The following is a 12,495-nucleotide window of genomic DNA, read 5'->3' on the forward strand; positions in this document are numbered from 1 at the left end:
TAAGCCGCTGTAAACATGCAAACGTATTTCGTCGTTACGGCCTTAACTACGTTAAAATGAGTACTAGTATACAAGTTACAGGAGTAGCATTGACCACTTGGAGTAAATCTGATGTTACTTACAATGTACAGACTGTCAGATTTAAATAATCTGGTAGATGAATTCGGTGTTATAGTTTGCTGTTTCTGCTGAAGTGTGTAGTGATCTTGGCTTAAACTTTTATACTTTAAGTTTTAAAAGGCCTCATAGAGTTAGAAATGACATTTTACACAGCTAAAAAGACTTAAGCCCAAAAGAGAAAGTCATTACTCGAGTAGATGCTTGTATGAGGAAGAAGAAATGTTAATGCCTAGAGCACCCAGAATAGCTGTCCATTGTAACAGGAACTATTGATGAACAATTACTAGTTGTAACTAGTATTTATTTGAAACACCAGGCCAATGTTGTTTGTTGTTTGTTTTGTTTTTTTCAAACAGATTACCAAATTGAGGAAGTTTCTTTGAAAACAAGGAATAGTGGTAGGGGTTTTATGTATTAACAAAACACACTATATATACTGAAACTTTTTTATATTTACAATGCTATGAACTTTCTTCTTCTTTATAAGTACTTTTTACTTAAAATATAAATCAATTCTTCCAATTTTAGCTTATCAATAACGTTCCAGTTCAAACAACATAAAACACGACTTATAGAGGAGCTGAGGCTTGTTCCATGTCTGTGCAGTACACTTTCTTCTTGGCTAGGTTGACATATGTGTAACTTTGGGCAGCCTCTCAGTAGACTGCTGATGGACAGTCTTACAGTGATTTCACTTCAGCATTTAGACAATTTTCTTCCTATGTAATATAATTGACTGATATGCAGTATATGGACACTATTTATAAAAGAAAGATTGAGAGGCATGAGATAGCTCTTTATAAAGAGATATTTTTACGTAAAGATTTTATCAGCCCGAGGTTACAAAAAATAACACAAACATCCTGGTTAGTTACGCACGAAACTGGAGTTAATACGATGAAAGTAGAATATGTTTATGTTTTCAGAGTTAATGCTTACTTAATCTGAAACTTTTTTATCTTATACGAATTTTTCAGCAAGCCATATTCAATGCGAACATTGGAAGTAAGCTCTACTAAAATATTTCTGTTATATGTGAATAGTTTATTCGGAAATAAACTCATTTCTTGTGTGTATTTTACTATTAACTTACTTTTTCAACTTCCTTCTAGGTTTACTTGTTTCACAACGCTCTTTCAATGATTGACCTGCACAAATGAAACACAGATGATTGAGAATTGTTGCAGTGGTGTAGCATCTGGTGAGCCTGAAATGAAATGAGATGGTCTGTACAGGATTCCTAGACTTACACCAGTCGGGCTAACTAAACCTTAGTCCTGGTAGAAGCCACTTGAGGATATAAGGGAGAGTTTGTTTGTTTTGGAATTTCGCACAAAGCTACTTTATACGCCCCCACGGCTGGGAGGGCGAGCATGTTTAGCGCGACGCTGGCGCGAACCCGCGACCCTCGGATTACGAGTCGCACGCCTTACGCGCTTGGCCATGCTAGGCCAAAATAAGGGAGAGACTGGAGGTGTTATTTGTGAATAAAGTTTGCCACTTGGAGCTATCTCATCACTAGATGAGGTGACAAGAATTGAATGATGAAGTACGTGGATTAAGGAGTGGGATAAACCTCTCCGAAACAGGAATTATATTGTCAGAGTGTTTGCATCCTTGAAAGTAGCTCTAACATTGTACCTATGATGTCAATGATATCTTAGTCTAGTGATAGCTAGAAAGTTTTGAAGGGTGTGTACCCCATTAGCAAAGTGAAACAGATCACTCAGTCAGTATTGAAGGGTTCAGAGAAGGATTGTTTAGGCTATTTTACATGCCTCAAGCCGCTTCCAAAACATGGAAAAGTAGCATCGTCCTCAAGGTGCCGAAATGGACAAGTTTTAAAAAATCGTAAGACTTCACACTTCTTTCTAAAACACATTCACAAAGTGAAAACACCATTTTAAAAAGGAAATTTTGAGTTAGTTAAAGGTTAATTAATTCCATTAAATGTATGCATGTATATACACTGCTGGCCAAAATCTTAAGGCCAATAAACATAAAGACAAAATACGCATTTTGCGTTGTTAAACTCAACTACTTATTTAAGTAGAGCTTCGAAAGATGAAAATAAAAAAAGGAAAAATAAAACTAAAAACTTTTTTTAGTATTTAATAGGAAAAATGTGAACACTATGAAATTAGCTTAAATACTAGCTGGTCAAAAGTTTAAGACCATACCAAAAAGAATTCCTAAACAGGGTAGGAAATGCTTAACAAGAGGTCTCAGTAGTGAGTTGCACGGCCATCATTGTGAATAACTGCAAACATTCGCTTTGGCATGATCGATATAAGCGTTTGCAGAAGGCTGACTGGAATGTTGTTCCAAATGGTGAAGATGGCAAGATCATGCACTGTTTGGAATTGACGTCCATTTCTATAGACGTCTTTTGCCATCCACCCCAAACATTTTCAATGGGGTTCAGTTCGAGCGAACACGTTGGATGGTCCAAAACAATCACGTTATTCGCCATGAAGAAGCCCTTTGTCCTGCGGGCATTGTGGATTGAGCGTCGTCCTGCTGACAGATCCAGTCATTTCCACACAAGCGAGAGCCTTCAGTCAATAAGGATGATCTCTCCAACATACCAATGTAGCCAGCTGCTGTTTGACGCCCTTGTATAACCTGAAACTCCATTGTTCCATGGAAGGAGAAAGCATCCCAGATAATGATGGAACCTTCTCCACTGCGTCGTGTAGAAAATGTCTCTTTATCGTGCCAGTAAACGTTGGAAGCCATCTGTACCATCCAGGTTAAATTTTTCTCATCAGCGAACAAAAACTTCTTCCACTTTTCTACGTACCATGTTTGGTGCTTCTCAGCAATGTTTAACCGAGCTGTTTCGTGGTGTGGAAGGAGGCGTGGCCTTTGAAGACGTTTACGGTTTTTAAAGCCTTTCTCTCATAGATGCCGTCTTATTGTTCTTGAGCTGTATTCTGCGTCCGTAAGGGCCTTAATCTAGTTCGACGATCGGCTGGTGTCTTGCTGAACAACCCGTCGAATCCTCCTGCTCAACCCCGGCGAAGTTTTCTTGGGCCGACCACTTGAAATTCTCGTGCCATATCCCTGAGGGTCTTTTAAGAAATTTGCAACAGCAGTTTTACTACGCCCAATCTCATCAGTGATGGCACGTTGAGAGATACCTTGCTTGTGCAGCTTGACAAGTCTGCCACTTTCAAACTCTGTCAACTTTTTAACCTTTGCCATGTTTTAACCCAATGTAACACAGGAGATGTCAGTGGGAGATATTGACAATGCTAATGCTTGAACACAAATGACTAAATGTCGTTACGTGTTTACCGATTAACGCTTCGTTACAGTATGGTCTTAAACTTTTGACCGGCTAGTATTTAGGTTAATTTCATAGTGTTCACATTTTCCAATTATATGCTAAAAAAGTTTTTTATTTTTATTTTCCCTTTTCTTATTTTCATCTTTCGAAGTTCTGCTCATATAAGTGGTTGAGTCTAACAACGCAAAATGCATATTTTTTTTCTTTCTGTTCATTGGCCTTAAGATTTTGGCCAGAAGTGTATTTGTATGGATGTACATACGTGCAATTTGAAGTAATAAATAATGATGATTGCATTTTTTTCATTTCAAAAATTGTCTTTAAAATTTCAGAAAACCATCTCACTGATTTTTTATTTTATTTTTATTGAATTAATAAAATAATCTGTTATTATTCAACGTGATATAGATTCATCATTTGAATTCACTTTATTTTTCGTTTTTTTACTTTACGTTTATTTATTCAACTTACATTGTTAATGCTGGTCGTGCTCGTAGTATTAGCAGGATACTTTGTGCCCATGCACATACACACTGTTTTCTCCTGCATTTTTACAAATTAATCAATGCTAAAATCTTTCGTCATTTTGCACATGTCATCTGAACTTATTGTGACTCATAATCTTTTGAGATTTTTTTTTTTTTATTTCTTACTATATTATCAGCCTTTCATTTTTGGCCTGTATTTTATTCAAGTTTTCTGAATGTTTCATGTCAAACCAGTTAGCTAAAAAAATTTTTAGCGAATGGAGAATACTATTATGGGCAGAATAAATAACCCTGATTTTGATGTATGCTGAAAATGCAGTTACTTCTGTAAATTAATTTGCAAATGCAATTTTAAAATTATATTGCTTTATGATACATATCTTGTGTAATTAATGATAACCACCTGTAATCAGTTATATAATATAATAAAAAATATAGTCTGTGTGCCGAAAAAGACACATGACACCTTTTCCAATTAACATAACATCCTTTCACAATCCACTGATAATAATTAGTCCAATTATGTCTATCAATACGGTAGAAATTCAACTTTTCTTTTATTTTAATATAAACTTTCAATAACAACAGATGGGTGTAATTAATGTTTACATACTTATGATGTGGAGATTGGATTAGGTATGTTGATTAGAGATAGGCTAATACCTATATTATGGATTCCGAGTTGAAATAATACGGACAATATAGCTTATTGATGATATGGTTGGCTTAAGTTTTGAAACCAAGGATGAAAATACTGTTTGTTGCCCTTGACAAAGCGAGTGTCTGACTGAGATAAAATAAAAGTTGTTCGAATTAATGGAGAAAACAAAAATCAAAGCTGGAACTCCGAAGGCAAAGTTTAAGAGCACTTTGCACAATCATTTGATGTATATTTCTGAAGTGTTTTAGGCTTGTAACTACTTGAAATAGTTGGATTATAAAAACTGTCTGTGCATTGATTTTGAGTTTAAATAGTTTATCACTCACTCTGCCAATTACAATTTGTTTCTAGTTAGGCACAATACTACACAATGGGTTATCTGTGCTCTGCCCACCATGGGTGTTAAAACCAAATTTCTAACATTGTAAATCTACAGATATACCACTGTGCCACTAGGGGCACACTCAAGGGAGAAGAATTTACTGTGAGACTGTAAGACAGTCATTGCTAAGTTGCATTGGAAGTTTGACGTAATGGAAATATAGCAATCCATCAGGCTTGGTAAACTTGTGTCATAAAATGCTTCACCACTTACAATGTGTACCATTTATGTTATTAAGCTTAACCTGCAATGTGGATACTTTAATCTGCTGTTTAGAATTAACAAAAATTACTTTAAAAAGTATCATACTGGTTCAGTGACTAGGGTTTGTTATTATGTATTTTATTTTTAACATACTTTTTTTTTCTGTTTGTGTGTGTCTTATTATAGCAAAGCCACATCAGGCTATCTGCTAACTCCATCGAGGGAACTCAAACCCCTGTAAATCGATGGACTTTCCGCTGTACTAGCGGGGAACTTTTTTCCGTTTGAATATCTGAGACATTATAGTATTAATAAATCATATAGTCATGGAAATAATCTTTCTGAGATCGTCTAAAAACGGGCAGTAAAAAAAAGAAGCTATGGCACTAGTGATGACTTCGTCTAAAAATGTGGCAAGGAATAGGAGAATATACTTTAGACCTAGAGATTGTGTCGCTAATATTGAGAGTGATGTCCATATAATAGGAGAATATACTTTAGACCTAGATATTGTGTCGCTAATATTGAGAGTGATGTCCATATAATAGGAGAATATACTTTAGACCTAGATATTGTGTCGCTAATATTGAGAGTGATGTCCATATAATAGGAGAATATACTTTAGACCTAGATATTGTGTCGCTAATATTGAGAGTGATGTCCATATAATAGGAGAATATACTTTAGACCTAGATATTGTGTCGCTAATATTGAGAGTGATGTCCATATAATAGGAGAATATACTTTAGACCTAGATATTGTGTCGCTAATATTGAGAGTGATGTCCATATAATAGGAGAATATACTTTAGACCTAGATATTGTGTCGCTAATATTGAGAGTGATGTCCATATAATAGGAGAATATACTTTAGACCTAGATATTGTGTCGCTAATATTGAGAGTGATGTCCATATAATAGGAGAATATACTTTAGACCTAGATATTGTGTCGCTAATATTGAGAGTGATGTCCATATAATAGGAGAATATACTTTAGACCTAGAGATTGTGTCGCTAATATTGAGAGTGATGTCCATATAATAGGAGAATATACTTTAGACCTAGATATTGTGTCGCTAATATTGAGAGTGATGTCCATATAATAGGAGAATATACTTTAGACCTAGATATTGTGTCGCTAATATTGAGAGTGATGTCCATATAATAGGAGAATATACTTTAGACCTAGAGATTGTGTCGCTAATATTGAGAGTGATGTCCATATAATAGGAGAATATACTTTAGACCTAGATATTGTGTCGCTAATATTGAGAGTGATGTCCATATAATAGGAGAATATACTTTAGACCTAGATATTGTGTCGCTAATATTGAGAGTGATGTCCATATAATAGGAGAATATACTTTAGACCTAGAGATTGTGTCGCTAATATTGAGAGTGATGTCCATATAATAGGAGAATATACTTTAGACCTAGAGATTGTGTCGCTAATATTGAGAGTGATGTCCATATAATAGGAGAATATACTTTAGACCTAGATATTGTGTCGCTAATATTGAGAGTGATGTCCATATAATAGGAGAATATACTTTAGACCTAGAGATTGTGTCGCTAATATTGAGAGTGATGTCCATATAATAGGAGAATATACTTTAGACCTAGATATTGTGTCGCTAATATTGAGAGTGATGTCCATATAATAGGAGAATATACTTTAGACCTAGAGATTGTGTCGCTAATATTGAGAGTGATGTCCATATAATAGGAGAATATACTTTAGACCTAGATATTGTGTCGCTGATATTGAGAGTGATGTCCATATAATAGGAGAATATACTTTAGACCTAGATATTGTGTCGCTAATATTGAGAGTGATGTCCATATAATAGGAGAATATACTATAGACCTAGATATTGTGTCGCTAATATTGAGAGTGATGTCCATATAATAGGAGAATATACTTTAGACCTAGAGATTGTGTCGCTAATATTGAGAGTGATGTCCATATAATAGGAGAATATACTTTAGACCTAGAGATTGTGTCGCTAATATTGAGAGTGATGTCCATATAATAGGAGAATATACTTTAGACCTAGAGATTGTGTCGCTAATATTGAGAGTGATGTCCATATAATAGGAGAATATACTTTAGACCCAGAGATTGTGTCGCTAATATTGAGAGTGATGTCCATATAATAGGAGAATATACTTTAGACCTAGAGATTGTGTCGCTAATATTGAGAGTGATGTCCATATAATAGGAGAATATACTTTAGACCTAGATATTGTGTCGCTAATATTGAGAGTGATGTCCATATAATAGGAGAATATACTTTAGACCTAGATATTGTGTCGCTAATATTGAGAGTGATGTCCATATAATAGGAGAATATACTTTAGACCTAGATATTGTGTCGCTAATATTGAGAGTGATGTCCATATAATAGGAGAATATACTTTAGACCTAGATATTGTGTCGCTAATATTGAGAGTGATGTCCATATAATAGGAGAATATACTTTAGACCTAGAGATTGTGTCGCTAATATTGAGAGTGATGTCCATATAATAGGAGAATATACTTTAGACCTAGATATTGTGTCGCTAATATTGAGAGTGATGTCCATATAATAGGAGAATATACTTTAGACCTAGAGATTGTGTCGCTAATATTGAGAGTGATGTCCATATAATAGGAGAATATACTTTAGACCTAGATATTGTGTCGCTAATATTGAGAGTGATGTCCATATAATAGGAGAATATACTTTAGACCTAGATATTGTGTCGCTAATATTGAGAGTGATGTCCATATAATAGGAGAATATACTTTAGACCTAGAGATTGTGTCGCTAATATTGAGAGTGATGTCCATATAATAGGAGAATATACTTTAGACCTAGAGATTGTGTCGCTAATATTGAGAGTGATGTCCATATAATAGGAGAATATACTTTAGACCTAGAGATTGTGTCGCTAATATTGAGAGTGATGTCCATATAATAGGAGAATATACTTTAGACCTAGATATTGTGTCGCTAATATTGAGAGTGATGTCCATATAATAGGAGAATATACTTTAGACCTAGATATTGTGTCGCTAATATTGAGAGTGATGTCCATATAATAGGAGAATATACTTTAGACCTAGATATTGTGTCGCTGATATTGAGAGTGATGTCCATATAATAGGAGAATATACTTTAGACCTAGATATTGTGTCGCTAATATTGAGAGTGATGTCCATATAATAGGAGAATATACTTTAGACCTAGAGATTGTGTCGCTGATATTGAGAGTGATGTCCATATAATAGGAGAATATACTTTAGACCTAGATATTGTGTCGCTAATATTGAGAGTGATGTCCATATAATAGGAGAATATACTTTAGACCTAGATATTGTGTCGCTGATATTGAGAGTGATGTCCATATAATAGGAGAATATACTTTAGACCTAGAGATTGTGTCGCTAATATTGAGAGTGATGTCCATATAATAGGAGAATATACTTTAGACCTAGATATTGTGTCGCTGATATTGAGAGTGATGTCCATATAATAGGAGAATATACTTTAGACCTAGATATTGTGTCGCTAATATTGAGAGTGATGTCCATATAATAGGAGAATATACTTTAGACCTAGATATTGTGTCGCTAATATTGAGAGTGATGTCCATATAATAGGAGAATATACTTTAGACCTAGAGATTGTGTCGCTGATATTGAGAGTGATGTCCATATAATAGGAGAATATACTTTAGACCTAGATATTGTGTCGCTAATATTGAGAGTGATGTCCATATAATAGGAGAATATACTTTAGACCTAGAGATTGTGTCGCTGATATTGAGAGTGATGTCCATATAATAGGAGAATATACTTTAGACCTAGATATTGTGTCGCTAATATTGAGAGTGATGTCCATATAATAGGAGAATATACTTTAGACCTAGATATTGTGTCGCTAATATTGAGAGTGATGTCCATATAATAGGAGAATATACTTTAGACCTAGATATTGTGTCGCTAATATTGAGAGTGATGTCCATATAATAGGAGAATATACTTTAGACCTAGATATTGTGTCGCTAATATTGAGAGTGATGTCCATATAATAGGAGAATATACTTTAGACCTAGAGATTGTGTCGCTAATATTGAGAGTGATGTCCATATAATAGGAGAATATACTTTAGACCTAGATATTGTGTCGCTAATATTGAGAGTGATGTCCATATAATAGGAGAATATACTTTAGACCTAGAGATTGTGTCGCTAATATTGAGAGTGATGTCCATATAATAGGAGAATATACTTTAGACCTAGAGATTGTGTCGCTAATATTGAGAGTGATGTCCATATAATAGGAGAATATACTTTAGACCTAGATATTGTGTCGCTAATATTGAGAGTGATGTCCATATAATAGGAGAATATACTTTAGACCTAGAGATTGTGTCGCTAATATTGAGAGTGATGTCCATATAATAGGAGAATATACTTTAGACCTAGATATTGTGTCGCTAATATTGAGAGTGATGTCCATATAATAGGAGAATATACTTTAGACCTAGATTGTGTCGCTAATATTGAGATTGTCCATATAATGTCGCTAATATTGAGAGTGATGTCCATATAATAGGAGAATATACTTTAGACCTAGATATTGTGTCGCTAATATTGAGAGTGATGTCCATATAATAGGAGAATATACTTTAGACCTAGATATTGTGTCGCTAATATTGAGAGTGATGTCCATATAATAGGAGAATATACTTTAGACCCAGAGATTGTGTCGCTAATATTGAGAGTGATGTCCATATAATAGGAGAATATACTTTGAGAGTGATGTCCATATAATAGGAGAATATACTTTAGACCTAGATATTGTGTCGCTAATATTGAGAGTGATGTCCATATAATAGGAGAATATACTTTAGACCTAGATATTGTGTCGCTAATATTGAGAGTGATGTCCATATAATAGGAGAATATACTTTAGACCTAGATATTGTGTCGCTAATATTGAGAGTGATGTCCATATAATAGAGATATATAGATACTTTAGTGATGTCCATATAATAGGAGAATATACTTTAGACCTAGATATTGTGTCGCTAATATTGAGAGTGATGTCCATATAATAGGAGAATATACTTTAGACCTAGATATTGTGTCGCTAATATTGAGAGTGATGTCCATATAATAGGAGAATATACTTTAGACCTAGATATTGTGTCGCTGATATTGAGAGTGATGTCCATATAATAGGAGAATATACTTTAGACCTAGATATTGTGTCGCTAATATTGAGAGTGATGTCCATATAATAGGAGAATATACTTTAGACCTAGATATTGTGTCGCTAATATTGAGAGTGATGTCCATATAATAGGAGAATATACTTTAGACCTAGATATTGTGTCGCTAATATTGAGAGTGATGTCCATATAATAGGAGAATATACTTTAGACCTAGAGATTGTGTCGCTAATATTGAGAGTGATGTCCATATAATAGGAGAATATACTTTAGACCTAGATATTGTGTCGCTAATATTGAGAGTGATGTCCATATAATAGGAGAATATACTTTAGACCTAGAGATTGTGTCGCTAATATTGAGAGTGATGTCCATATAATAGGAGAATATACTTTAGACCTAGATATTGTGTCGCTGATATTGAGAGTGATGTCCATATAATAGGAGAATATACTTTAGACCTAGATATTGTGTCGCTAATATTGAGAGTGATGTCCATATAATAGGAGAATATACTTTAGACCTAGATATTGTGTCGCTGATATTGAGAGTGATGTCCATATAATAGGAGAATATACTTTAGACCCAGATATTGTGTCGCTAATATTGAGAGTGATGTCCATATAATAGGAGAATATACTTTAGACCTAGATATTGTGTCGCTGATATTGAGAGTGATGTCCATATAATAGAGAGAATATACTTTAGGAGACCTTTAGAGATATTGTGTCGCTAATATTGAGAGTGATGTCCATATAATAGGAGAATATACTTTAGACCTAGAGATTGTGTCGCTAATATTGAGAGTGATGTCCATATAATAGGAGAATATACTTTAGATTTAGATATTGTGTCGCTAATATTGAGAGTGATGTCCATATAATAGGAGAATATACTTTAGACCTAGAGATTGTGTCGCTAATATTGAGAGTGATGTCCATATAATAGGAGAATATACTTTAGACCTAGATATTGTGTCGCTGATATTGAGAGTGATGTCCATATAATAGGAGAATATACTTTAGACCTAGATATTGTGTCGCTAATATTGAGAGTGATGTCCATATAATAGGAGAATATACTTTAGACCTAGATATTGTGTCGCTGATATTGAGAGTGATGTCCATATAATAGGAGAATATACTTTAGACCCAGATATTGTGTCGCTGATATTGAGAGTGATGTCCATATAATAGGAGAATATACTTTAGACCTAGATATTGTGTCGCTAATATTGAGAGTGATGTCCATATAATAGGAGAATATACTTTAGACCTAGATATTGTGTCGCTGATATTGAGAGTGATGTCCATATAATAGGAGAATATACTTTAGACCTAGATATTGTGTCGCTAATATTGAGAGTGATGTCCATATAATAGGAGAATATACTTTAGACCTAGATATTGTGTCGCTGATATTGAGAGTGATGTCCATATAATAGGAGAATATACTTTAGACCCAGAGATTGTGTCGCTAATATTGAGAGTGATGTCCATATAATAGGAGAATATACTTTAGACCTAGATATTGTGTCGCTAATATTGAGAGTGATGTCCATATAATAGGAGAATATACTTTAGACCTAGAGATTGTGTCGCTAATATTGAGAGTGATGTCCATATAATAGGAGAATATACTTTAGACCTAGATATTGTGTCGCTAATATTGAGAGTGATGTCCATATAATAGGAGAATATACTTTAGACCTAGAGATTGTGTCGCTAATATTGAGAGTGATGTCCATATAATAGGAGAATATACTTTAGACCTAGATATTGTGTCGCTAATATTGAGAGTGATGTCCATATAATAGGAGAATATACTTTAGACCTAGATATTGTGTCGCTAATATTGAGAGTGATGTCCATATAATAGGAGAATATACTTTAGACCTAGATATTGTGTCGCTAATATTGAGAGTGATGTCCATATAATAGGAGAATATACTTTAGACCTAGATATTGTGTCGCTAATATTGAGAGTGATGTCCATATAATAGGAGAATATACTTTAGACCTAGATATTGTGTCGCTAATATTGAGAGTGATGTCCATATAATAGGAGAATATACTTTAGACCTAGATATTGTGTCGCTAATATTGAGAGTGATGTCCATATAAT

Source organism: Tachypleus tridentatus, chromosome 4 (assembly GCF_004210375.1).
Source record: "Tachypleus tridentatus isolate NWPU-2018 chromosome 4, ASM421037v1, whole genome shotgun sequence".
NCBI classification, from domain to species: Eukaryota; Metazoa; Arthropoda; class Merostomata; order Xiphosura; family Limulidae; genus Tachypleus; species Tachypleus tridentatus.